This window comes from Jaculus jaculus, chromosome 22, assembly GCF_020740685.1.
Source record: "Jaculus jaculus isolate mJacJac1 chromosome 22, mJacJac1.mat.Y.cur, whole genome shotgun sequence".
In the NCBI taxonomy this organism is placed as follows: Eukaryota; Metazoa; Chordata; class Mammalia; order Rodentia; family Dipodidae; genus Jaculus; species Jaculus jaculus.
The window spans coordinates 6,255,787-6,283,461 of record NC_059123.1 but is presented as its reverse complement, the minus strand read 5'-3'; the positions used below and the strand labels follow the sequence as shown (position 1 = coordinate 6,283,461).

Here is a 27,675-nt window from a genome sequence, read left to right as displayed (position 1 = left end):
ACCCTGCCCCACAGACAAATCCAAAAAAATGGGAAAGAAGTCTTATCACACTTGCATCTGGATGGAAAAGTCCTAAATCATCTGAGAAAGCCATCCATGTCTTTATTGGATCTACCATAGGGCATGCTAAAAAAAAAAAGTTAATTTTAGTAATGCAAGGAATGTTTAATATAAGGAAACATGTATCAGCACAGGTCATATATAGGTCAATAATTTACTGTTTTCTGGCCCATTGTCCAGATCTGACCCCCCCCCCCCGGGCTATGCTTGTAAATAAAGTTTTATTGAACAGAGAGACACTCATTAGTTTATGTAGTCTCTGTGTTTGTGCTACAAGGACAGCCTTCGGTAATTCCACAGAGGCATACCCTGTAAAGCCAATGGCACTTAAGACTTTTCACAGGGAGACTTGGCCATCCCCTGGCTTAGGTCCTCACTGGCTCAAGAAGAAATCATAAGTGAAAAGTACTTAGGAAAGCCTCTGGTAAAATACTGCATCCGCTGTTTGTACGCACTCTGTAAATAGCAGAACAAACCTGGTATAATCAGAGGCTGCCAGAAGGTTCCACCATCCTGGTAAAACCCCCTGGTTCTCTTAAAAGTTAGGGTCAGTCAGAGTTGCTCATTGTTACTATTTTGATTTCATATCCTCAGAGACATGCTACTAAGATCTCTATCCCCTTTCAATTGCTAAAGCATCATTTAATTAAGCATAAATATGACATATTAACTTTCCATGGGAATGAGTTATCTTGGTGTTTCTAAACCCAAGAACGACCATTTCCATTTCATCCTGTATTCCAGTACAATTTAACAACATATTTTCTCATGCTCTTGTGTCCTTCCTCCATTGGTTACACAAGAGAATATACATCCTGCAAGCACCTACCATTCAACCATTTTTTTGGGAGGGGAGGTTACAAAAGCCACTGGCAATTTTCATGGTCAAATGTATTAAGAAGCCAGCCCTGGGCTGGATAGATGGCTTAGCGGTTAAGTGCTTGCCTGTGAAGCCTAAGGACCCCGGTTCGAGGCTCGGTTCCCCAGGTCCCATGTTAGCCAGATGCACAAGGGGGCGCATGCGTCTGGAGTTTGTTTGCAGAGGCTGGAAGCCCTGGCACACCCATTCTCTCTTTATCCCTCTATCTGTCTTTCTCTCTGTGTCTGTCACTCTCAAATAAATAAATAAATAAATATTAAAAAAAAAAGAAAGAAGCCAGCCCTCAGTAGAAGTCCATGGACTGGAAGTCTGCTGTATACTGTCTAATATATGGTCTAATAATGAGTTAAATAACAGTAGCATGATGTGGCATGACTCCCTGAGATGCTATTCATTGGCAAAAGTATACAGTGTAGACATTAGTACATAGATGAAAAAGTGTGGTCGAGGCATGCTCGGGACTGCAAAGCTGTATGGTATCTCAAAACCAAACTTCACTGACATAAATGCACTTACCCCATTTCTCATCTCAGCGGCGATAGCATAGTTCTGACCTGGCCCTGGAATTGGATGTTCAGAGCTATGGAATTAATGCTGGCATAGGTATCAAAATGGAGCTAAGAGCCGATGGGAGAAGCACGTTTGCTTACTGGCTAGGAATAACGTACGGTCATAATCCCCTCACTTCACTGAGGCTCTTCTCTATGAGGAAAGAGAAATATCAAAGTAGCCTGGGTTAAATTTTAGAGGTATAGACAGGACAGCAAAGGTCACTTTGGGCTATTTGTGTAATTCGTGAAAACACTGCGTCTCACTCGTCTCATTTTGATGTGTCGCTGATGGTAAGGGAGATCAGTAAGGTTGTCTGTCACCCCTCTGGTATCCAGGATGTATCTGGCTAACCTCGCTTCTGAGATCTATGCCATATGGAGCCTTCAGAATTCCTGTGAAGACAACCATCTTCCCCAACTGTCTGGAATAGAGGAAATATAGCTTTAGGAGAGGGCTCCCCAGCCACAGAAACTGGCTTTCACATCATCTAGGCCAAATCACATTTTAAGTATATACTGTGAATCTGTTATATCATTATCCAAGAAAATCATACAAAAGGAAAACAATTAATGTAAAATAATGAGCCTCTAAAAACACAAGATCTTACAATTATTTATACCCAAGACAGATCTAGCATATTTTTAAAAAATGTTTTGTCAACGAAATATTCAGTGTTTCTTATGACATAACTACTTGGAGGAAAGAAGTGGTTAGGTATGAACATTTTGTATTGCAATTTTTAAATATTGCTGGTAAAAGTTCATAAAAGCATCACTCAGCAAGTTCAAAGTATGGACGTTGAAAACTGTAATGCGTACCAGAGATTTCGTCAAGAACAAATGAAAAGTAAGGCTTTTGTTAAAATAAAGTCTTGCTAAAATGCTAGACTGCCAAATGTTATGGGATAATCAGAAGAAAGAAATCATAGTTAGGGAGAAAACTTACTGATGTAGAATGGGCCAACTTATCCATTAGGCACTTTGAGGCCAGCCCAAGAGTGCATTCACAACCTTGCTGCGATATTTTGACTCCTTTAAAAATCAAAAGGAAATGGAATGTCTAGTATGAAGAGGATTTTCATGCATAACACTAATGCATTTGCTTTTATACTAGTTATGTCACAAGTTACAATTTATAATATTCTATCTTATTCATTAATTTATTCTTTTCTTATGGAGGAAAGACATGTTTTAGGGTCCTGAAAGTGACGATGCTGCCCTGCACAGATACAATAAAGAAAAATAAGTAAATATGTGTTACAAAAATCCCCTTTTCAAACACCTACTATCACCTCGCTTCTTTCTCCTCCCGGCCCTTGGGTTACCTTATGCCCATGTTTGATCATTTTTGAGTTATTTTTGCCAGGTGATTCTTATATAAGTCCTTGTGTGATCCTGTTCCTGTATCAGCTTGAGTGATTTAAGAGTGACATTGCTGAATCCAATATTCACCTTATGCACACTACAAAACAATGATCAGTGCTTTTCATTTTTATTGTGTGTGGTGTGTGTGCATGCATGCATGGGTGTGTGTGTGTGTAATGCTCCAGGGCTTTTTGCCCTGAAAACACTCTTCAGCTTGCACTACTTTTTCCATCCTGCTTAAATGGATGTCTTGGGAACTTTAGGGGGGGCAAATGGCTTTGCAGGCAAGCATCTCTAACCACTGAGACACTTTCTCAGCCCTTATTTTTCATTACAGGACTATATAAGTTTGTTTTTTTCTACATTACATAAAATATAGCAGTTATTCAAATAACTGGAGGATTTTAGTGAGTTTACCTAAAATGACCTATAAGACAAGGTTTATCTTAGAAGACCTATGATACCTATGAGATAAGGGCAGGAGAGATACCTTAATTGTTAAGGCAATTGCCTGTGAAGCCTAAGAACCCATAATTAACCCCCGCTAGGTCCCCCATAAGCCAGACATGCAAGTTATCACATGGGCAATGTCATGTATGTGCACAAGGTGGCACATACATCTGGAGTCCAATTCCTGTGGCTGGAGGCCTTGGCACACCAATTCTTTCTCTCCTCTCTCCTACTCTCTCACTCTCATTAAAAAAAAAAAAAATTAAAAAGAAAAAAATGAAAAACAAGGACTAGAGATATGGCTTGGTAGTTAAGCACTTGCCTGTGAAATCTAAGGACCCCAATTTGAAGGCTCTATTCCCCAGGACCCACATAAGCCAGATGCACATGGTGGTACATGCATCTGGAGTTCATTTGCAGTGGCTGAAGGCCCTGGTGTACCCATTCTCTCTCTCTCTCTCTCTCTCTCTCTCTCTCTCTGCTTCTTTCTCTGTCTGTATCTCTGAAATAAATAAATAAAAATAAACAAAATTTTAAAAATGAAACAAATAAAATTATTTTTTTCTTAAATAATAAATAATTAATTAAAAGAATATATATGTCCATGATATTGTTTATTATTTTTTCAGAAAAAAATATATTCCTTTAAGATTTTACTTCATTTGAAGGCAGTAGTCCCTTCATCTAGTTTTGAATACTTGAGTATCTCTGTTACATTAGGATAGTGGATAAGGGGATTTTTGTATGATCCCTGTAATTATAAAGAGATTTCTTTAGAGAGTGGAGTGCTTCATTTATGCACCTAAACTGAAGGGTGGAGAAAAAAAAGAAAACCCTACATCATAGTAAGTCTTATATAAGTAGCAATTGTGAAAATATGAAGGAAATGTATAACCAGCAGCCATAGCTAAGAAATGAAAGCACTATAAAACAGCTCCCAGTGGAACAGATCACAGTCAGAATCAAATCTTCCAGTGAGTCCTGGTTTCATCTGCACACCAGGTGTGCCCAGTGCAAAAAGGAGGAGCTGGCTGAACTGTGTTTGTGATCAAAACTTGGACCTTAAAGTGCTTCACAAGGCAGTAACAGTGGGGGACCAAGCCAGTGGGTCTCATTCACCTCGGGTATCCTAAGTCATTGAAATGGTCCCTTTATTTTATTTGAATTGCTTTTGTTTTTATTTATTTATTTGAGAGTGACAGACACAGAGAGAAAGACAGATAGAGGGAGAGAGAGAGAATGGGCGCCCCAGGGCCTCCAGCCTCTGCAAACGAACTCCAGGCACGTGCACCCCCTTGTGCATCTGGCTAACGTGGGACCTGGGGAACCGAGCCTCGAACCGGGGTCCTTAGGCTTCACAAGCAAGTGCTTAACCACTAAGCCATCTCTCCAGCCCTGTTTCCTTTTCCTTTCTTTAAATCTGTTTATTTGCCAGTGACAGACAGAGAAAGAGGCAGATAGAGAGAAATAGAGAGAATGTTCCCTTTATTTTTATTTAAAAAGGCATGTATGTATACATATATGTGTATATATCTGAAGATATCTAGGCATGAGGATTCAAATTAAAATGTGTGCATATTATAAAATGAAAATATGTGCATAGTATAAGATTGTGATTGCAAAATATCTTATTTTTTTATTCTAACTAGTTGCAGTATAACCTGTTTTCTTGTCTGGAAGAGAGAGGTGTAGAGTTAGTTTTATTAATTAGGGAAATGTGTTATGCATTTGAAAGACCCCTAGGCTTATAATAGGGAGCGTTTTGTCTTTGGTATTGGGGGAAAATCTTCCGAGATTAGATACCGTCTTCACTGTTCATATGCTGCCCTTTCCTGGATCCCTATCATATTTTAATTGAATCCCTGAGGATTTCCAACACTGTGGGAAATCCATGAGCAATAGTTCAACTTTCTTTTTACTCTGCACAGACTTCTTACACACTTTTCTTCTTCATCTGGTTTTTACATACTTCTCCGGTCTTCCTTGATTTTATTTTTGATCCTATAGCCTCTATAATTATTGCCACCCTTGTAATGTTGCCTACCCTGAGGCCTTGCACCCTGAATTACCTTGGAATCCATGCTGGCAAAAGAGGAGGTTATGTCTTACTTCAGTCTCAGAATTAACTTAAGTGATGACAAGGAAGAGAAATTTCAATTAAATCCATGTTTTTCTCCGTATCACTTGTGTCAAAAATATGTCAGAAATTCACACAAGCAAAGCACATTTTCATTGTTGTGACCCACAGTTTGGTGGCAAAATGAAGGTACCTCCAAGTCCTCCTTGAGCTTGTGATGACACTTGTCGAGTGTCGCACATGGAAGGAATCCTAGTATGGTATAGAAATTTATGGGGGGAGATTTATAATTTTTGCCCAAAGGAATAAAATGAAATTTTGTCAGTGTTTTAGAATGGTGCTATGCAGGTTGTTTGCCTGCACTGTTTCCCACTGTGACCAAAATTCATGCTGTGCACATACAAAAAAAAAAAATGTATCAGTGAAGGAAACCCCTTGTTTTATACAATTATGATACGATAATAAAAGTCCGATTATGAAAAGAATGCCAGATAAATTAAGCAAGGCAGTTCATAGTAGAACTGATGTTCAATCTGGGGCAGCCCTTTTTAAAAATATTTTATTTTTATTTGTTTATTTATTTGAGAGACAGAAAGAGAGAGAGAGAGAGAGAGAGAGAGAGAGAGAGAGAGAGAGAGAGAGCACCAGGGCCTCCATCCACTACAAACAAACTCCAGATGCGTGCACCACCTTGTGCATCTGGCTTACATGGGTACTGGGGAATGGAACCTAGGTCCTTAGGTTTGCAGGCAAGCACCTTAAATGCTAAACCATCTCACCAGCCCTGGAAAAATCTCTTTGCCTTGTCCTTGTCTGCTGTGTCAAGGATCAGCTTTTTGGAGGAGCATGACACAATCACAGAAGTCACATCTGAGTGGGGTCAGTTTCTCAGATACAGCAGCGGTGGTCCAAGAAAGCACATTCACAGGAAGATCCTCATGAAGGAAGGATTTCTGCATCCTGAAATATGTCAAGAGAGTTTTCAGAGATATATGACATCTGAAAATGCAAGAACAGGAGTGGAAGAGGCACGGAGGAGGGGTCTCTAAGAGATGTCTCCAATAATACAAATGAATGTTCCTCCTACCGAGAACAAGCCCTGTGGAGACCTTGAGCTGGTTTCTATAGCTTCTGTACCAGGTGTGTCTGCCCAGGGACTTCATGTCATGTGGGCTCAAGAACAGGCAACCAAAACTATTTGATCAAGCGTATGTTTCCAAGGAAAACTTTTAAAAAAGAAAGTAAGCTTTGTCTCTGTGTCATTATGGGCTAGAGAGTATGTTAAGAGTTAATTATTGATTGCTTCAGATACCCTTTCCAGCCGTCTATCAGACCATTGTGTTCCCCATTTTACTGACAGGGATGGAAACATGGAATGGGTAACATCCAAACTAATCACAGTGGCAGCAACAACAGACTCACCATAGACGACCAAGGTCCTATGGGAGAGAGTTCACAAGGTCTGTTAAGATCAGACTTGGGGAAGTCTTAATTATCTTAACTTTAGAATGTATGACCTATGTGTTGCAGAATCATGAACTGTTCTAAACATGCAAATTGATTCATGAAAATCTTACACTGTGAATCCATTTAGGGATTATTTAGACTTTAAATGTGGATGTCCAGAAAAAAAAAAATAGAGGAAAATAGTCTAATCTTAGTTAGTCCTCATACAAGAACCTAAGAAGCAAACTTGGCTCAGGATTCAGTCCATGGTAAAGAGGGGAGTTGGGTGTTCTTTTTAAGAAAATGCCTTGAGGAATTGGAGAGATGGCTCAGCAGTTAAGGCAGGTGCCTATGAAGCTTAAGGATCCATGTTCGATTCCCCAGTACTGAAGTAAACCAGATGCCCAAGGTGACACATGCATTTGGAGTTTGTTTGCATTGGGTGGAGGCCTTGGTATGTCCATTCTCCCTTTCCATCTCACTCTCTCTGTCTCTCCTTTCACTCTCTGTCTCTCTCCCCCTGTTTCCCTTTCTATTTCTCTAAATAAATAAATAAATATTAAAAAAAGCAAGTGCCTCAAGGATCTTGGCATACTTGTAGTTGAGCAAAACATAAAACATGTCAAGTCTGTGAAATGAAATCCGACATGCTTGTCTGTTACATATCAGAGCAATACATCCCCATGTAACTCAGGATTTGCTTGTACAGATACTGCCATGAGCACAATGGTTGATTTTCTGAAGCGTGTGAGTCATACGGAATGCTCCAATATGACAAAATGATGTATTCACACTTTGAAACTCTTGTAATATATTTTCTTTCCTGCTTTAAAGTTATTTATTCTACTCTGGCCAGTCAGAGTTTGCCAAAGCGAAGTAATTAAGCACATTGGAGAAGTCAACAGAAATAAATCTTAGCTGTTCTCTCCCTCCTATGAATGCCTTCAGGAGCTGCAGATGAAATGTTCGCAAATACAAAAGAGGAAGTATAAATCTGATCAAATGATCATATATTAAGATCAGTTGTACTTCTACCCTGCCTTTCATAGACAGCAGAAGGAAAAGGAGAAGAAAAGGGGAAGGCTGGGAAACGAATGAATGATAAAATTTCCCATTTATTTTCTCACCTCTGTAAACTGCCTCTTGGGTGTTTGGTTTATTTTATGTAGGGATGTACACGTGCAATTTCAATAAGGGGCTTGATTTCTGTATTTATTATATGTATGCATATGGGTAATCTCTAACTTTTAACTTTAGTACTTGCACGCATGACAAGCTTCATTCCTCAACTGTGGCATGATTCCTAGGAAAAAAATCCTCTTCCTCCTGTCCATTGTTACAGAGCTAGCTGGCTTCACTCATTTCAGTGCCAACAATTAGCATAAATTTCCCAATTTATCTTATAAGTGAGTTTATATTTCTTTCAATGACTTTTTTTTTGCTTGTTTGTTTGTTTTTTGTTTTTCAAAGTAGGGTCTCTCTCTAGCCCAGGCTGACCTGGAATTCGCTATGTAGTCTCAGGGTGGCCTCGAGTTCATGGTGATCCTCCTACCTCTGCCTCCTGAGTGCTGGGATTAAAGGCATGGGCCACCACGCCTGGCTCTCAATTACTTTTTAAAGGAAGGATGGGATGATAAGAATTTTTGAATGATTGAAAACCAAAAGTACAATTGCCCATGTGTGTTTCCATATACTTACTGCTCATGGATCTGTGAAATTTTTAATTGAGCAACAGATCAGTTCTGATTGCGAGATAGGAAAACTAAAGTGTAGCGAGGTTTAGGAAACTTACCTATGGCCAAAAAATAGTGATGTTAGTTTCATGTCTGTGTGACTGATAAAATAGACTGCTTTAAGAGGAGAGGGGATAAGCCTGAAGCAGTCACTGGATACAGAGCCAGCTGTCTGCATCTACATGTATTTATATTTGTTTGTTTTGAGGTATTGACTGAGATATAAAGATGGTAAGCATATCATCAGAAGAAGGTTATTGAAACTTTACTACCAAGAGACAAAAGTGTGACAATTATCTGTACGCAGAGATTTGAAGTTGTGAATGTCACTAGAGCTGTTGCATCGTGTCGGTTGAGAACAGGTAATTCCCCAAAGTAGGAACCCACACACACCTTCAAAGCTTAATGCTCTCTTGGAAGAAGCAAGCAGGTGAGAAGATAGCGTACAATGTAAGAAAAGCAAGATGTAAGTCATTCACTAAGTGGAGTTGAGGGGAATGAAAAGGAAGGTTGCATACCACGTAAAGAGGTGCTAAGGCTTTCTTTGAAAGCCAGGTGGAAGCCACAGAAAGACCTTCAACAATACATCGAGGTCATTTTTCACAGAGTTCAGGAAGAAAGGAGACTTCTCCGTGTTCAGGCGTGAAGTCACAGCTGATGTTTAGGTCACCTTAAGCATTGAATCTCAGAACAAGTAATGCCTGGAAGTGGGTGAACAGCCAACAGAGGGAAGAACAGAAACAGCCAGTTAGTGCAAAGATTCTGAGAACATCAGCTCTGACACTTAGATTACCAGTATTCCTTCTCAGCCCCAGGCTAATATTTGTTTAAAAAAAAAAGGCTAGGGTTGGAAGGATGGCGTAGTGGCTAAGGCATTTGCCTGCAAAGCCAAAGGACTTGGTTTCAATTCCCCAGAACCCACATAAGAGAAATACACAAGGTTGTGCACGTGTCTGGAGTTCGTTTGCAGTGGCTGGAGGCCCTGGGGCTCTTGTTCTCTCTGTCTCTGTCTCTCACTCTCTCTGTCCCCTCTTTCTGTCAAATAAATAAAAATAAAGTATTTAAAAAATAGGCTAAACACATTTTCTGAATATTCTTTATGAGTGGATGTTGTTAGATTGAGGGTGGTTGTAGGCAGTATTCAATATTAAATAATGCTATTCAGAAATTTAACAAAATTGACTAATTTTCACTTGGAGATGCAAGTTGTGGAAATTGTAACCAATTGAAAAGGAATATAAAATTTGGTTTTGTTAATAAAGTGCATTAAAATCAAAATATAGTAGCAGCAGTCCTATAATAGGACTTAGCTTGATAAATTAGTTTCATGTCAGTAAAATGAGAAGAATTAGGTGCTTGGGTATGATGAGAAGTTGTATGAGGCAGTAGTGAAAAGCACACTGAAGGGAATCAGAGAGGCGTGGACTTAAACCCCTGACTTACACTCCATTTCAATATGTATGAAAGCATTAGTAACATTTCCTATGTCAGACGTCCTTGCAGAGATCAAAGACATTGCCTAGGAAAAGGTCCCTAGGTTTCACAGCTGTCATTTCCACTATATTTCTTACAACATCTGCTTGGATTCCAAATAAAATCTAAGGTGAATTATGGAAGAGCACATTATAATACAAGCGTGTTAAATAGGAAAGAATGTCTTCCATTTGCATCAGTGGTGTGTGCCACAGCCAGAGAAGGAGCCCTCAGTATAAGAAGACAAATTCGCCAATACTGAAATGGTCAGGCTTGTAAAACTGACACCAAGCGAAAGTGTTGAAAAAAAAAAAAGAAAATCTCACCATTTTAGGTCATTTCCAACTGAATTCTACCACATGCAAAAAAAAAAAAAAAAAAAAAAAAAAAAAAAACCCAAAAAATGCTGTGGTCAAAGTCTTCTGCTCAGACAAGCTACTATTCACTTCTCTGTCTCCATACACAGAGATCTTATTCTCTTCCAGTATAAACCAGTGGCTCTGTGGAACTGGATAAGAATTTGGCCCACAGTGGCTGATCTGAATGGATGAATTTGGAATTGGCAAGGAAAAAAAAAAAAGCAGACATATGCCACATTTTCTTAGTGCATTCATGCTTCAAGAGAACTCAGGTAGGGAAGAAGTGCAGGATAAAATGCCAGAGATTTTTCAGCACGATTCTGTTTTAAAGTCAGCCCATATCTGCTTCAATTTTGTGTGTGTGTGTGTCATTCTCTGGCTTTGTGGTTAAGGCGCTTGCCTGCGAAGGCTAAGGACTCATGTTCGAATCTCCAGGTCCTATCTAAGCCGCATGCACAGTGACACAAGTGTGCAATGTCACACATGCACACAAGGGGGCGCACGTGTCTGAAGTTCTTTTGCAGTGGCTGAAGGCCCTGGTATGCCCATTCTCTCTCTCTCTCTCTCTCTCTCTCTCTCTCTCTTCTCCCTCTTAAATAAATAAATAATAAAAATGCTTTAAAAGATTTTTTGTCATCCTGAAGAAGAAGGAGATATGTGTCTATTCGGATAAAGTCAAATGTGGTCTACACTAATGCTGGGCTTAGAAGCCAGAGCTAAGGGTCATAGTATATAGGCTGCTATATGTGGATGTATTCTGTTTGATACCCTAGCATTAAATTTAATTTTGTTGGGGGCAGTGTTTATTTTTGAAACAGGATTTTGCTATGTAATCCTAGCTGGTCTGATACTCAGGGCATACTCAATACAATCCTAGCTGCCCTTGAACTTATAGTAGTCCTGTTCACTCTACTGGATACATATTCCTGTATTTGGAGTGACTTGTCATTGTCTAAATAAGTTCTAAAGTCCTTGCCAATTATAGGTATTCTTTGATTTGACAGCCAAAATATATGCAAGTTACCTGGATTGTCCAGTAACCTCCAGCATTGAGCATGGAGAGCCTGAATCATCTTAGATCGGCAGTAGTAAACAGATTTCTTCTCTCAATATTTTTCCTTATGCAGAGACATTGGGCCTTTAAAAAGGAAGAGATGTTACATTTCTGACAGCTTTTCCTTTCCACGGACTGAAACAATAAAAATAAACATGAAGCTGTCGGAATGGCCTGTGAGGGTAATGCCATTTGCATGTGATTTCCTTGCTTCTGTAGATAATTGAATTTATTCAGGCAATTTATTTTTTAAATGTGTGGTCTCTGTGAATGGAAACATCTTAACTAAAGACTAGTCTTTTATTTCCTCTTCATGAAATATATACATGTATACACTACTGTTGGAGGCCAGGGAGTAAGGAGAAAATGACAAAAAAAAAAATCCCTCAAACAGCATTGTGAAAAATATTAATTAAAGAGATGAAGTGTGACTCTTGTAATCAGACACTGCCTTTGTACTCACCCTGTCTCAAGCTGCAAAGTATAATGCATGGGTAGCAAAGGACTTTTGTAAGAGGCCCTCGTGTGCAAATTTGCTTAGAGCTGATGTGCACAGTCATACCTGAGACTCGGTCTTAGTAAATTTCAGGCTTAAGAAACTGACTAGTTAACCTGAGCTACATGGGTTGAACAGTGAGGCCTCATTTCACAAGCACACCCAACATGCTCTTGGTATGGAAACCAGGAAGTACATATCGTCCACTCTGGGGGCCATTTTCATGAGTTACTGATCCCTGCTCAAGCCAGAGTCATTCTGAGGAATATCAGAAATATGTAAGGAGGGCTGGTGAGATGGCTTAGCCATTAAGGTGCATGCATGCGATGCCTAAGGACCCCAGTTCAATTATCCAGGTACCATATAAGCTAGATGCACAAGGTGGCTCATGTGTCTGGAGTTCGTTTGCAGCAGCTAGAGGCCCTGGCACACCCATTCTCTCCCCCTCCCTCTCTCTCTCTCAAATAAATAAATAAATAAAAATAAAATCTAAAAGAAAATGAAAGCATCTTTAAAAAATTAGGTAAGGACATTCAAATGACAAAAATTGAGGCAAAATTCAATTCTTCTTTTATATACCATAAGATTCACTCATATATATGATTACCAAAGTATTTTTTTTTAACTAGGAAAAAAGACACTCACCATTTCTCTCTTACTTACAACTATGAAGAGAAATAAAGGCCTACCCCTGTGAGCTTCTGCAAATGCTTCTTGGTTTTGGCACATCTCATTTTCCCTCTTAGCTCTCTCACCTCTGGGAAAGGTGGGTAGTAGGCAGAAATGGCTGCGTTTGAAAGCTCTAACTTCAGTTGTAAGGGAGGGTAACTTACGCCCAAGTCTGACCTTCTCCCTTGCATTTTCACTGCTGTGCATGTCTTTTGGTCATACTTTGGGCTTACTTCCTGGAGTTATAGACATCATTTACTCTGAACTTTCGGTTCTAGAGTCTTCTTATTTTCCCATTTCTTTCATGGTTTTGCTTTATGGTGTAGGTGAACATTTTTATGTGTGAACTTTCTCTTAATAAAGCATGTTTAGTTGGCACATAATATACCAATGCATACTTTACAATTTATGAACAGTTTTCTTTTTTATACCTTTCAAAGTCTCTCTCTCTCTCTCTCTATATATATATATATATATATTTTATATATATATGTATATATATAATATATACATATAATATATAAAATATATAATATATTTAATATATTTTATATATAATATATTTAATATATTTTATATATTATATGTATATATATACATATATACATAATATATATATATATACATATATACATATATATATGTATATATGTATATATATATATATATATATGTATTATTTATTTGCGGGAGTGAGAGAAAGAGAGAGAGGAAGAGGCAGATATAGAGAATGGGAGTGAGGGTGTATCAGGGCTTCCAGCCACTGCAAATGGATTCCAGATGCATGTGCCACCTTGTGCATCTGGCTCATGTGGATACTGGGGAATTGGGCCTGGAACCTTAGGTTTGGTAGGTAAGCACCTTAACTACTAAGTCATCTCTCCAGCCCAAAATCTAATTATAAATGTTGATAAGCTTCTAGAATTGTATCTGGTAAACTAATCTTTGGAAGCAAAGGGTATTATAGACTTGTACATATTCCTGTTTAGGACTTATGTAAAATAGATTTGGCATTGGGTGTTCTTCCTGTGCCACTCTGTGAGGAGTTATGAAATTATAATACCCAAATATTAATAATTTTAATATGCAAATGTGAATATGATCAAATGCCTATATAAAATAAATTATAAGTGATCCGTGGTCAGGAAATTGTCCATTCATCATCATTTCCCAGCCCTTATTTCTTCACTAACATCTTGCTGTTCTAGGCATAGCTACACACTCAATAATGTTATTATCCAACTCTCCCAAGGTAGACCATGTGCTTTCCATGTGGAGGACTTGGATCAGGCATAAGGGCTAATGCTCAAGTTATAGAGTAATTTAGTAAAACAGATTTATTGAAACTTTTATAGAGGTGGGGATAGGAATCCCAGAACTTGGGAAGTGGAAGCTGGAAAATTCCTTGGGAGATCCAAACAAGCCTGAGATACGTAGGGAGACCTGGGCTAACCTATGCTGGAAAGTGAGATGCTGTCTCAAAAATCAACAGCAAATAAAAGCTGGGCGTGGCAGTGTGTGTCTTTCATCTCAACACTGGGGAGGAGGAGGCCGGCAGGGGAGGGGTTCAGGGCCAGCTTCAGCTGCGTGTGGCAAATAGGAGATCAGCCTTGCTGACAGAAGACCTTGTCTCACAGACAAAGCAGCAAACAAAACCAACAATGGTCAACTTTTTACAAAGATATGCCAACTATATTTTGAAAATAATTTGTTTGCTAGCTGTTCATTTTTTAACCCAAGCAAGAACCCTACGTAATTCTTTCTCATTCCTCTCATTTTCTAAAAAAAAAAAAAAAAAAAAAAAAAATGTTTATTTTTATTTATTTATTTGAGAGCAACAGACACTGAGAGAAAGGGAAAGAGACAGAGAGAGACAATGGGCGTTACAGGGCCTCCAGCCACTGCAAACGAACTCCAGACACGTGTGCCTGCTTGTGCATCTGGCTAATGTGGGTCCTGGGGAATCGAGCCTCGAACCGGGGTTCTTAGGCTTCACAGGCAAGTGCTTAACTGCTAAGCCATCTCTCCAGCCCCTTATTTCTCTCTTTTTGTTATCTAAGAATATTATTGTTTTCTTCTAATTGTCACTGGGATTTGACTTTTTTTTTTTGGATAATAATTTGTCTTTCCCTGTCTCACAGGAAAATAAATCAATTGAAAAAAAAAAATAACAAGTACATGTATATGTACCCTCTTAGACACATGGACATGGGAAAATTTAATTACAAACCAACCAACCAACTAAAAATGTCTGTCATGGATTCTGTGATCCAATACCATATGTTCACTGCTTCTAGAACAGCCACTGCCTAAAATTGTTGGCATTTTCCATAGAATGTCATCCATCACGAGAGTGGCCCCCAAGAAGTGCTGGCCCCCGGAATGTGCACAGAATAAACAAGCAAAGGGTGAGAGTGAATTCCGGAACAGAGACAAAACTGCCTACTTATGAGCAGTGCATTCCTTGGTGAACATTTCTCCCTGTCTCCAGTCAGTTGATAATCACAGGTGTCAAATGGATTTGATGTTTCTTTTCAACTCTCCCCGGTGGGTGGGATCTACTGGGAGGGTTTTTTTTTTTTTTTTTTTTTTTTTTTTTTTTACTGACACCAGTGTGTTCGGATAACAACTCACTGGAGACCTTTATATTCTGTTTCAACCAACATCCTCCTATGCACCACAGCTAGACTTGTTTTGCTAATGAGCTATTTTCATAGAAGTGGTTGTTGCAGGAGAACCATCCGCCATTGGTCTCCATCACCTGGCATGTTCAGTGCCAACCCCGTACCTGACTTTGCCCACCTTCAATGAAAGTGACCCCCATATGATAGTCAGACCTCCCCTCCGTTGTTCTGGGCTTCTGCATTAGTCAGGGTGTGCTCGGGGGAACAGATCCAATAGAATGAATTGTACTAAAAGGAAATTGATTGCATTAGTTCGCTGCAGTCCTGAGAGGCCTGAGAGCCAAGGAACCCGGTAGCTGCTCAGTCCACCAGGCTGGAGGCCTCAGCAGTCCCAATCCAGCCCTGGAGGCCTGGGGGCGTCCTGGAGAGACGGCGCTGCTCTTCAGTCTGGTCTTCAGTCCACACTTAGGGGCAGCCAGCAGCATGTGTAGCCAGGTGGTAGGAAGGGCTTAAAGCCACCACCCCCCGCCCCTAGAGCAGCTACCCACTCTGGGGGAAGAGCTCACCCCAGGGGAAGGACTTCCTCCTTGAGTCAACCCTTCCTGGAAGCAACCTCAGTGACCCACCCAGGAGGAATATCTGTCTAAACAGATCAAGTAGATCACAGCTTCCTTCCCTGCAGCGTGGGCAGCGAGAAACACTCCTCAGGCTTCTCCCTCAACTATTTCTTGGGAGCTTAGGCAAAAGACTCCTGTGATTATAACTCATAAGACCAAATGCGCCTGCGTGTAAAAGAGTTAATAAACTTGTCATTAACTTATTTCGTTTTTAAATGTTTTAAATGTTTTTTTTTTTTTTTAAATTTTATTTATTTATTTGAGAGCGACAGACACAGAGAGAAAGACAGATAGAGGGAGAGAGAGAGAATGGGCGCGCCAGGGCTTCCAGCCTCTGCAAACGAACTCCAGACGCGTGCGCCCCCTTGTGCATCTGGCTAACGTGGGACCTGGGGAACCGAGCCTCGAACCGGGGTCCTTAGGCTTCACAGGCAAGCGCTTAACCGCTAAGCCATCTCTCCAGCCCTCGTTTTTATTGAACACTAACAGTAGGATATATGAGGAATGATTAGAAATGGCCCTGCCTTCACAGTCCAGAGGAACTATCAAGTAAGCATTTTCACATAGTGTGCCTAGAGTTTTCTCTGCTCTAAACATCTGTATTCTAATCAGCACTTATGGTTGTGAGGTATGTTGTTTTATGTATATTTATTTTTTAAGTTAGTTTATTTATTTGAGAGTGACAGAGAGAGAAAGAGAGGGAGAGAGGCAGAAGGAGAGAGAGAGAGAATGGGCGCGCCAGGGCCTCCGGCCACCGCAAACAAACTCCAGACGCGTGCGCCCCCTTGTGCATCTGGCTAACGTGGGTCCTGGGGAATCGAACCTCGAACCTTGGTCATTACACTTCACAGGCAAGCGCTTAACCACTAAGCCACCTCTCCAGCCTTTAAGTGTATTTCAGTGCTACTCAAAATTTTAAACTTGGGGAAGAGAAACATCTTTCTTTCCTTGTACCCTTAGCACTATAGCAGAACCTTGCTTAGTCATCCAACGAGGGCCAGACAACTCAGCGGTAACCAGTATGGGTTTTAGAACTGGATCTTGCATTTAATTCTTTAATCTTCCTTTAACTACCATTCCTTTTAAAAGTAAATCACTGGGGGCTGGAGAGATGGCTTAGCGGTTAAGCGCTTGCCTGTGAAGCCTAAGGACCCCGGTTCAAGGCTCGGTTCCCCAGGACCCATGTTAGCCAGATGCACAAGGGGGCGCACGTGTCTGGAGTTCATTTGCAGTGACTGGAGACCCTAGCGCGCCCATTCTCTCTCTCTCTCTCTCTCTCTCTTTCTCTCTCTCTCTCTCTCTGCTTCTTTTTCTCTATGTCTGTCGCTATCAAATAAATACATAAAAATAAACAAAAAATTTAAAAATAAATAAGTAAATAAGTAAAAGTAAATCACTTCCATAAGCCTAAAATTTTTTTACACGTGAACTAGGAGTGACTGTCTGTCAAGGAATTTCACTGAGAACAATAAAGCAATAAAAAATGGAAAAGTTGGGCTGGAGAGATGGCTTAGCGGTTAAGCGCTCGCCTATGAAGCCTATGGACCCCGGTTCGAGGCTCAGTTCCCCAGGTCCCACGTTAGCCAGATGCACAAGGGGGCGCACGTGTCTGGAGTTCGTTTGCAGAGGCTGGAAGCCCTGGCGCGCCCATTCTCTCTCTCTCCCTCTATCTGTCTTTCTCTCTGTGTCTGTTGCTCCCAAATAAATAAATAAAAAATGAACAAAAAAAAAAAAAAAAAAGGAAAAGTTTATAGGAACAGTACTGTGAGTGACTCAAAAAAGTAGTGGATTTTTTTATATGAATCATTAACAAATTCACACAGATTCTCTATGTGTAGTTAGGAAAATGTCTCAAGAGTTGAGACATTCTTTTCAAACCTTGGCAAGTCTATGATGAAGGTAACGGAGACCACTCAGGAATGCTCACATCAGCTATGTATGGGTTATGGGTTGCACTGGAAGTAAAAGACATCGTGGTGATTCCCTGGGCCGCAGCATGGTCCCTGTAAGTCTGCCAAAACGGGCCCAGCCGACCCTGCGAACAGGACAAACATAATATTCTAGCCGGGCAATTTGTAAAAGTACAGAGCGCACGTTGTACTTCATGACTTTCAGAATGCGAGGGGGAATTGTCTACGTCCTTCCTTGTGTCTGTGGGTATGTGGCTCTCACAGGACAGCCTTGGGTGTGGGTCCTTAGGAACCATCATTTTTGATTTTTTTATGGGGTGTTTTTTTGTTTTTTTTTTTTTCTTTTGTGAGATAAGGTGTCTGATTTGCCTGAAGTTTGCTGCATATTCTAGACTGGAAGGCCAGGGAGCCCCAGGGCTCAGCCGCCCCACCTGGCTTTCCATACGTGGGCTCTGGGGATTGGAATCGGTTCCTCTCGCTTGTATTTCAAGCACCTTAGTGACCGAGCTGAGCACTGCTTAACCTCCAATCACTGCTTCATGTCCATTCACGCTGAAGTTTCTTCTCATGCAGAAAATGCTACCTTTGTGTTGAACATGGGGTTCTGATTAAAAGCATTAATTCTTATAAGTAAATACACCCTTAGAATTTTTTGGGGGGGGCGTGTGTATGTCTGTGAGGTATTCATGTATACATGTATATGTGTTTTGATGCATGCAAATACATGTATGCATGTGCGCATGTAGTGTGTGTGTGTGTATGTGTGTGTGTGTTTGGAAGCCCAAGTTCAATGACATATATCTTCCGCACTCAGTCCCCACTTTACTTTTGAGACAAGGTCTGCCATTGAATCTGAAGCTCACTGATTCAGCTAAATTATGTAGCCAAGAAGGCCCAGGGACTCACCTGTCTCTGTGTCCCATGAGCTGTGATGGCAGGCAAATGCTGTCATGCCTGAATTTTCCATTTCTGCCAAGGCTCTGAACACAGACCCCCATGCTTGCTTTGCAAGAACTTTAACCACTGAGCCACCTGCCCAGGCTTCCTTAGCATTTCTAATACAAAGATAAGGTTTGTCTGGGGATGTAACGGAATCAATGGACTTCAGCCTCTGACTGTAGACAGGTATAGCAAGAATCACATCCCTTTAATGGCCTCAGCCCCTGGTCTCGTCAGGATTGGAGAATTAGTGCATTCCTGACTCAGAGTACAGTTGAACCTCACAATTAATTTCAAGAGAGTTTAGGGCTGCGGTGATGATTCGATGGCTAAAGGTGCTCTTTTGAAAGCCCTTCCAGGCTGGGTTCAATTCCCCAGCACCCACATAAGGCCAAATGGCCCATGTATCTGAAGTTCATTTTTAGAGGCAAGAGGCCCTGGCAAGCCCACGCTCATATTCTCTCTCGTAAATAAATTTAAAAAATGATAGTCTAAATATCTCATGAAGAAAACAAAAATCACAAGAGGAAAAAAGTCTGAGAAAGAAAACTTATAATATGGTATGATAAATAACTGACATCGTGGATTTATGAAAATAATTCATTACCCCTGAGTTTTCCTCATAGACTTTCACTTTCAAAAGTTTAATTCCATAATGAGAGGTAATTGGAAATTCTCCTCTTGATCATTTTACTGAGTCATGACTTCAGAGAGCCATGAAACTGTGAATATCAGGCACAAAAATGATGAAAACACACAGATACTGTTTGACATTGTGCGGACCACCTACCTCCCTAATCAAAGGTTACATTGGATTATCACTAAAAATGAGCCATATTAAATTATTTCTCTTTGAGATTGTGTCTCAATGCATGACCCTGGCTGGCCTCCGCCTTGCCGTCTTCCTGCCTAAGCTTCCCAGGCTCTGGGATTACAGGTGTTTGAAACCACAGCCAACTTCAGTTTTCTTTTCTCTCTTTCTTCAATTCTTACCCTAGCAGGCACTTTGATTTTAGCAGAAAGAGCTTTGAAAAGGCCCGTGGATGCATCTTACAGTATCAGTGATGGATGGGAGGAAAGTTTGCTGTCCTTTCTTAATAATTTCTTCTCTGCTTTGCAAATGAAGAAACTGAGGTATTAAATTGAAAGGACTTGTCTTCTATATACAACTGGTGAGGCATGGAATCAATATGTGAACCACAGCTATTTGGGGTCAGGTTCCTCATATGCACCCCATAATTATTTGTATCAGGAGTGAACATTCCAATCAATTTCAAGGATTCTGGGAATCAAAGCCTGGACCTCTTGAAGAGGAAAGTCTCCACCACAGAGGGATTCCCCAAACCTAAATTATTGTTCACACAAGTATAAGACTGTGTCTTTTATTGTTTGAATATTTTCATTGTCCTTACACTCTGGACATTTTATGTGTATATGTATGTATGTGCATATATGAATCAGTTAGTTCTTATTACTTTATTTTTGGAGATATGTCATTTTTTTTTTCTCATTGTTAAGTCAAAAAGTCTCCCAGGAAAACAAGGGAACAAGTGATTTATCTCAACTCGCAGTTTCAGAACATCAAGGCAGAGGGGATGTGGCTCCGTACTGAATTTCAACTTCATATCAAGAAGAGAATGGGGGGCTGGAGAGATGGCTTAGCAATTAAGCGCTTGCCTGTGAAGCCTAAGGACCCTTGTTAGAGGCTCGATTCCCCAGGACCCATGTTAACCAGATGCACAAGGGGGCGCATGCATCTTGAATTCGTCTGCAGTGGCTGGAAGCCCTGGCATGCCCATTCTCTCTCCCTCTGCCTCCTTTTCTTTCTGTTGCTGTCAAATAAATAAATAAAAATAAACCAAAAAAATTAAAAAAAATTTTAAAAAGAAGAGAATGGGAAGAGTCTGCGCTCTGCTTGCCCTCCACTTTTTTCTTTTGTTTTTCTGTTTTTCGAGATAGGGTCTCACTCTAGCTCAGGCTGTCCTGGAATTCACTGTGTAGTCTCAGGGTGGCCTCAAACTCAGGCAATCCTCCTACTTCTGCCTCCCAAGTGCTGAGATTAAAGGCGTGCACCAGCACCCTGGGCTGTCTTTCCCCATTCTCGATCTGTGCAGGAACCTCGCCTGAGGGAGGGTGGGGATCCTGGCTGGGTTAGACCTCTATCCAAAGAAGAGCGTCTATCTTCCCCTGTCTTCTAGGTGATCCTAAGTGCAGTCAACTTGACCATGTAAATGAGCTATCACAAAAGAGGAAACTGGCATTGGAGCAACCAACCCTTGGCTTTTGATTTCTGCTTAGCCACTACAGTTAACCTCATTGCTCCTGCAACACCTCACTGCATGGATTGGAGGTGGACACTTATGAACAGTGAAATCACATGCCCATCTTTCTAACTTTATATATTATCTACTTGAAAAAGTGCATGCATTGTTATATTCTTAGAAGGAAAAATATCCCCCCTCTGGAATTTTTTAAAGTATTTATTTATTTGAGAGAGAGAGAGAGAAAGAGGCAGACAGAGATAGAAAAATAGATAGATAGGTGATGGATGGATGGACAGTTGGACGGAAGGATGGATGGATAGACAGATGGACAGACGGATAGATAGATGATAAATAGAGAGAATGAATGGGTGCTCCAGGTCCCCAGCAACTGCAAACGAACTCCAGACACATGTACAACCTTGTGCATCTGGCTTACATGGGTATTGGGGAATCAAACCTGGATTCTTAGGCTTCGCAGGGATATGCCTTAACCGCTAAGGCATCTCTCCAGCTCTGGAATTTTTTTAATACCTTTGCAATTAAGTGACAATATTTGGCACAATCCGCCAAAATAAGAGGGATTCCTAAAATCTCATCTCTTCCTGCAGATTCATGAGTGAGAATAGGGTGTTACTCAAGTTTGCTTACATCTGTAGAAAGAATGTCTCAGAATTCTCAGAAAAATGGGAACCATGTGTAAACAGTAGCTAGGTACAGAAGATGGCAACTTCATCGGAAATGATGAATGCTCTGATTTTGATCTTCAGTATCATTTTTGTTCAGAAGCATCTTACATTTGACCTTTGAGTCCCCGGCGGGGGGCACAGGGGTCACTAAAGACCTTGCAATGTGTTTGGGAGATGTTTAACAGTACCAGACAGCACACAAACCAGCAGTGGGGAGATAATGAAAATGTCACAGCACAAAATGTTCTTTGTTTTTGCAGGTCCTATTAGTTAATGTATTAGCAATTCTCTAAATGCCACTTTTGCTTATTAAGTGGTTTGGAGAGCACATGAAAACATACATTTTATCCTCAAACATGATATTTCTGAAGCTCTTAGCAAATGAGATGCTGAAGGAGTGTTTGGGGAAAATGAGACACTTGTGCTTGTACTGGTACCAGCGTGAAAATGAAGATATTTTCTTAACTGTCTTTCCTCTTTGTGGCAACTTTCATTGAAGATCAGAAAATTCACTGCTCACTTCCAGAAATGAAGCTTCATTGTAAATATGACCAAAGTATTCATAAATTAAAGCAACTTTTCAGAACATCATCTAAAAACAATCTTGTTTCTACCATGTAATTTTGGTGAAAAGAAAGTCTCAAGATTCCCTGGTCTCTATGATTAATATGAAACCACCAGACTTCAGCAAAGCCCAAATGATTATCTAGGGCTAGAATTGTTTTTTAAAAAAGATAACTTGGGGCTGGAGAGATGGCTTAGCAGTTAAGCGCTTGCCTGTGAAGCCTAAGGACCCCGGTTCGAGGCTCGGTTCCCCAGGTCCCACGTTAGCCAGATGCACAAGGGGGCGCACGTGTCTGGAGTTCGTTTGCAGAGGCTGGAAGCCCTGGTGTGCCCATTCTCTCTCTCTCTATCTGCCTCTTTCTCTCTCTGTCACTATCAAATAAATAAATAAAAATGAACAAAATTTTTTAAAAGATACTTTGCCACCTATATATTCTGTTCTCCTTAACCCCTGCCTCCCCACTATCATTCACTAATTCCCTTCCTCAGAATATATTTTTCTCTCTTCTTCCATATCCTTTATATCCTATGAAGTTAAATGATTTTTATTACCTTCTGTAATGACTCCCCCTGTGTCTATAACCTGGGATTCTCTTAGCTTTCACAGTTTGTTCCACAACAGTCATTCTCAAACGTGACTGTACATCACTTTTTAAATTATTTTTGACTGTGCTCACTCTTTGACTTCCTCATTGTGGGATACTGAGGGCTGAGACCTCTCCAAAAATGTACAAAGTATTCCTATGTGTACAGATAGTATTCGTTTAGTATTATACTATTAGTTTAAGGATGCACATTCAAAAATCCAGTTTGCACAAATTGCTTTTCCAGTATGCAAGCTATTGAACTTCATTGTTGATCTGTACCAGGGCAGAATATTTTGATTTTAAGAGTAAATTGAAATTCGTTTTCAGATTGGGGATTCAATGTAAATCGAACCTAACCTAAAATTCAGCTCAATGCTTGGCAAAAATAAAATGCAAGCTAAGTGCGACCTTTATAGAATTTCCATCCTATTGAGCAGGAATTGAAAGAGCCTATGTTGTTCTTCTTTGGGAAAAAATGAAAACCCTCAAAGAGCACATACCCCTGTTTACACTGTCCTGCATGAAGGAAAATGTTGACCTGAATCCTGTGTGTGATGTATAATAAAGCAATTCTTATAAAGATGATCCCTTTGCCCTCAGCCTGATCCAGTGTCTCCACTTGCCATATTAGATCTGTCCCATCAATGGACTGTGTGGGCTTTGAAGATACTTGCAAGGTCTCTTCAGTGTTTGGAATAGTTACCTTTCTCATTACTGTGACCAAATCCTTGCAAAGAGGCAGCTTAAAGGATGGGGATAGTCTACTTTTGTCCACCATGGTAGAGAAGGCAAGGAGGAAAAGAGAGTGAGGTAGCTGGACACACTGTGTTTGCAGCCAGGAAGCTGGAAGTCATGAATTCAGCGCTCAGTTAACTGTCTCCTCCTTGCAGTTTGATCACATGCGTACTGCTGCCCATGTCCAGGATGGGTGTTCTCTTTTCAGGCAAACCTTTCTGGAAACACGCTCATGGAAACCAAGAGATGTGTTTCCATGCTGTGGTGGCTCCAGATCGGTCTTGTTGACATCAACCAGCTCCTCAGCACAGGATTAAAACGTACAGTTTTGTACAGAATCATATATAGGCACCTATGCAAGCACTTCAGAACTTACACCCACTTTACATACATTGTGAGGATTCTGACTTTTAAAGAATGCACTGTAATAGTTTTCAGAAAATTTCAGTTATCTCATTCACAGAGACAAAAGGTAAACATACCTGAAATGGACGTGGAGTTTACAAACAATTTACACTTTGCCCCAACATTTAAGCCTGAGTGGGTGGGACCACACAGTCCCTTAAGGAACTCAAAGGATGCTTATAGGTAACCTTGTGCCCTTGCTCTCAGATAAGCTTCTAAGAGCTGGTCTGTCCACTGGTGTACTATGTAGTTTACTTATTTTTTTTTAAGCCAGTAAGATCTGTTGGTCTTGTAAACACTCCATAGATTTTAGAAAGCATGATCAGTATCTCTTTTCCCATATAAGAGGTTGCCCACCAAATTAAACTCTTGTCTGTAGGGCTGATCATGGAAAATTGCTTTGATCATCTTTCCCCTAATTTTTCCTGAAAATAGACAAAAGCACAGATTAAGAAGCTTCTATCTAGAGACAGGTTAAGGGAAAATTTTAAATGGGTTAATTTTTTTAAAAAAAGCCCTGGACACAAATATTAAAACATTTATATCCCTGTGCCTTGGTTTTTCTACCCAGGTAATGGGGACAAAAATAAGTCTTGCCATTCACATACAACACTTTGAACAAAGCCTGACACAAAATAGTCAATGCATATTATCCATTATTTTTATTATATGCTGATATATGAATCTTACTGGTAATACTTTTCTACCATATGTGAATTTAATTTCAGTGTACAGGACAAAAATTAAGCATTATAATGCTCTAGACCAGGAACAAAGCAGGACTTGTCACATAATAAAGGAAACATATCTGTTTGAGTTGTAAACACTCATGTCTTCTTTTTTCAAATGATTTCATTCTTCCAAATTATATTTTCTAAATTAAAATTTAAATATTGTGATTGGCATGATTCTTTCAAAGCATTTATAGCAAAAGGATATCTTTAGAATTAAAAAAAAAACTGGGCTAGAGAAGATGGGTAGCAATTAAGGCGTTTGCCTGCAAAGCCAAAGGACCCCCGTTTGAATCCCCAGAACCCACGTAAGCCTGATGCACAAGGAGGCGCATGTATCTGGAGTTCATTACCAATGGCAGAAGGCCCTGGCATGCCTATTCTTTCTCTCTGCCTCTTCCTCTCTCTCTCTCTCACTCTACCTCTCTCTCTCTTAAATAAATAAATAAATAAATAAATAAATAAATAAATAAATAAAATGTGATCAGACTGGGGAAACGGCGATAAGATAAATATTCCTGCTGGAAACAGCACTGATGCTCGATTCATTTATTTAAGTTTATCCCACGGTGGCAACTGAATTTAGAATACATGTGAAATAGGTTAAGTTCTTCAAAATACTTTCTTCCTGTTTGCAATGTGTGGAAAAATGGGATAGTTATTTATTTATTTATTTGACAGAGAGAGAGAGAGAAAGAGAGAGAGGGGGAGAGAGAGAGAGAGAGAGAGAGAGAGAGAGAGAGAGAGAGAGGGAGAATGGGCGCACCAGATCTTCCAGCCATTGCCAATGAACTCCAGGTGAGTGCACCCCCTTGTGCATCTGGCTAATGTGGGTCCTGGGGAATCGAACCTGGGTACTTTGGCTTTGCAGGCTAAGCCATCACTCCAGCCCAAAAATGGGGTAATTTACTTGGGAATAATATCTGACCCTTTACTATACGTAATCTCACACAAATGCTGGTACCATTCTCTAGTGATGATGCATATCCATGATGTGTAGTCAAGACAAGCGAGGTCAGCTGATAAGTTCTTATTTCTTTAATGTGAAAACTGGTGACAGATTAAAAAAAAGTGCGAAAGAAAGTAAAAGTTTAAGCATGACTACTTTGTTCCCTGGAAAGAAAGGAGAAGAAAAAAAAATCTTTTGTAAAATATTAATGCCCTGGGCTTGCTGTATTCTATAGCCATATTATTGATGAAACCAAGTCAGCATGTGCTACGGGGCCATTCATAGAAGCACTGGTGGGCTGCAGAGTGGCTCAGCAGTTAAAGGCACTTGCTTGCAAAGCCTAATGACCAAGGTTCCATTCCCCAGTACTCATGTAAAGCCAGATTCACAAAGTGCTACATGTACCTGGGGTTTGTTTGCAGTGGCAGGAGGTCCTGATGTGCCCGTTTGCTTTTGTCTGTCCCTCCAGGTCTCTCAGCTAGGAAATAAAATAAATAATTTTTCTTTTAAATTCCAATTAGTTTAGTGAAAAAAAAAGTTGTCATTGTTTTCTCAAGGGAGTGTGTGTGTGCGTGTGTGCATAAGGTATTTAAATAAATAACTCTAAAGTACACATTTACTACACTTTAACCAACAGAAGCTTGTCATTGCTGAATAGTTTTCTTTTTCTTTATTTCCTCTCTCTCAAATCCAAGAGCATTAGGAACCAAATCTGTGTAGAATAGTCCATCGAGGTATAATGTTCTCATAATGTATCCCAAAATGTTTGTGAGATGGAAAACTTTTGGGATTCAGAAATATAACCTGGACGATTCCACTAACACTTGGTTTTCTTACTTACTTTTGCTTACATATGCCTACACCCATCCTCATTCCTCATGTTGCCCCATCACTAAGGTTTCTGTAGTCACCAATATGTGTCAATGCTAAACCATGGTAATTTATTACACTTGTGTTGACATCCCTATGTTCAGTTTAGTCTTTTAATTATGGCAAGGTTTTAGTCAAGTATTCTTATGCATAGTAAGCCAGTCAATAATGTTAGCATTAGCATCAAAAGCACTAGATATCCATCAGTAAGATTTGTCCATTTTCTGAAGTGTCTTAAACAGGTAGAGAATGAAAGCATCCCATGGTGTCATCAGTGGCTCTGGGCATGCAACACGCTCTTAGGCAAATGCATGTTAATGGACGGTTTTAATGCTGTACAAATAAGAACAAGCCTATAACACAATGTTCAAAACAGGCACTCTGGGTATGGGAGCCCAAAGGATTATTGAATAAAAAACTCTGGTAGGAAAACCTTTAAGTAGGAATGACTATTATTAGTAATAATTATTTGTTATCCTGTCAATTTCCCTCCTCTTGAAATCATCTAAAAGTAACTTTGTGTCTTTTTACACAAAACATGCCCAGGATATTATACGTATCATAGGGCTTTCGTTAAATTTGAAACGATATTAAGAAAATATAAAATGCACTGCTGTAGAAAAAGACCATAAAATCATTTGCATACACGTATTTGCCACGATGCAAAGAGTTCAGAAATTTTCTGATGAGACACACATGATTTCAAGTGAAAACAGAGTCCTGACAGAAACCATGTTTCAGGTGACAGATGACATCAGGCATGTCATCAAGTATACATGAACATGAACCTGCAATCTTAGCGCCTCTTCAGTTAGGGGTGCTCTGAGAAAAAGGCAGCTACTTCAAAATGAAAAGAAAATACATATTATGAGACGGGATTAAGTTTTGCCATGTTAGGAGGAAGTTCAGTTCAGATGGAACATGCTCCTAATCACAGAACAATCTGAGGAGTCCAAAAAGAAAAAAGAAAAAGAAAAAGGACGTAATCTTTGTGTAAGATTCTACTATCATTTAGTTTAAGACTTATAGTCTCAGACGAAGAGCAAAGAGCATCTATAAACTGATCAGTGACTCACTCCAGGGCTAGCTTGTAAAGTTAAAGGACTTATTTTTCAGAATTCCTTGTCCGTAGCTCTGCCCGAGTGACGTCACGGTGTTGCAGGGTGGACCTTCAGAACAAG

General features: G+C 40.1%; 1 protein-coding gene across 8 annotated transcripts in view; it reads left to right on the top strand.

The window, feature by feature from the left end:
* Positions 1–27,675, top strand: part of Sox5 (SRY-box transcription factor 5) — an 896,761-nt gene that overhangs the window by 549,597 nt on the left and 319,489 nt on the right. The window lies entirely within an intron of this gene.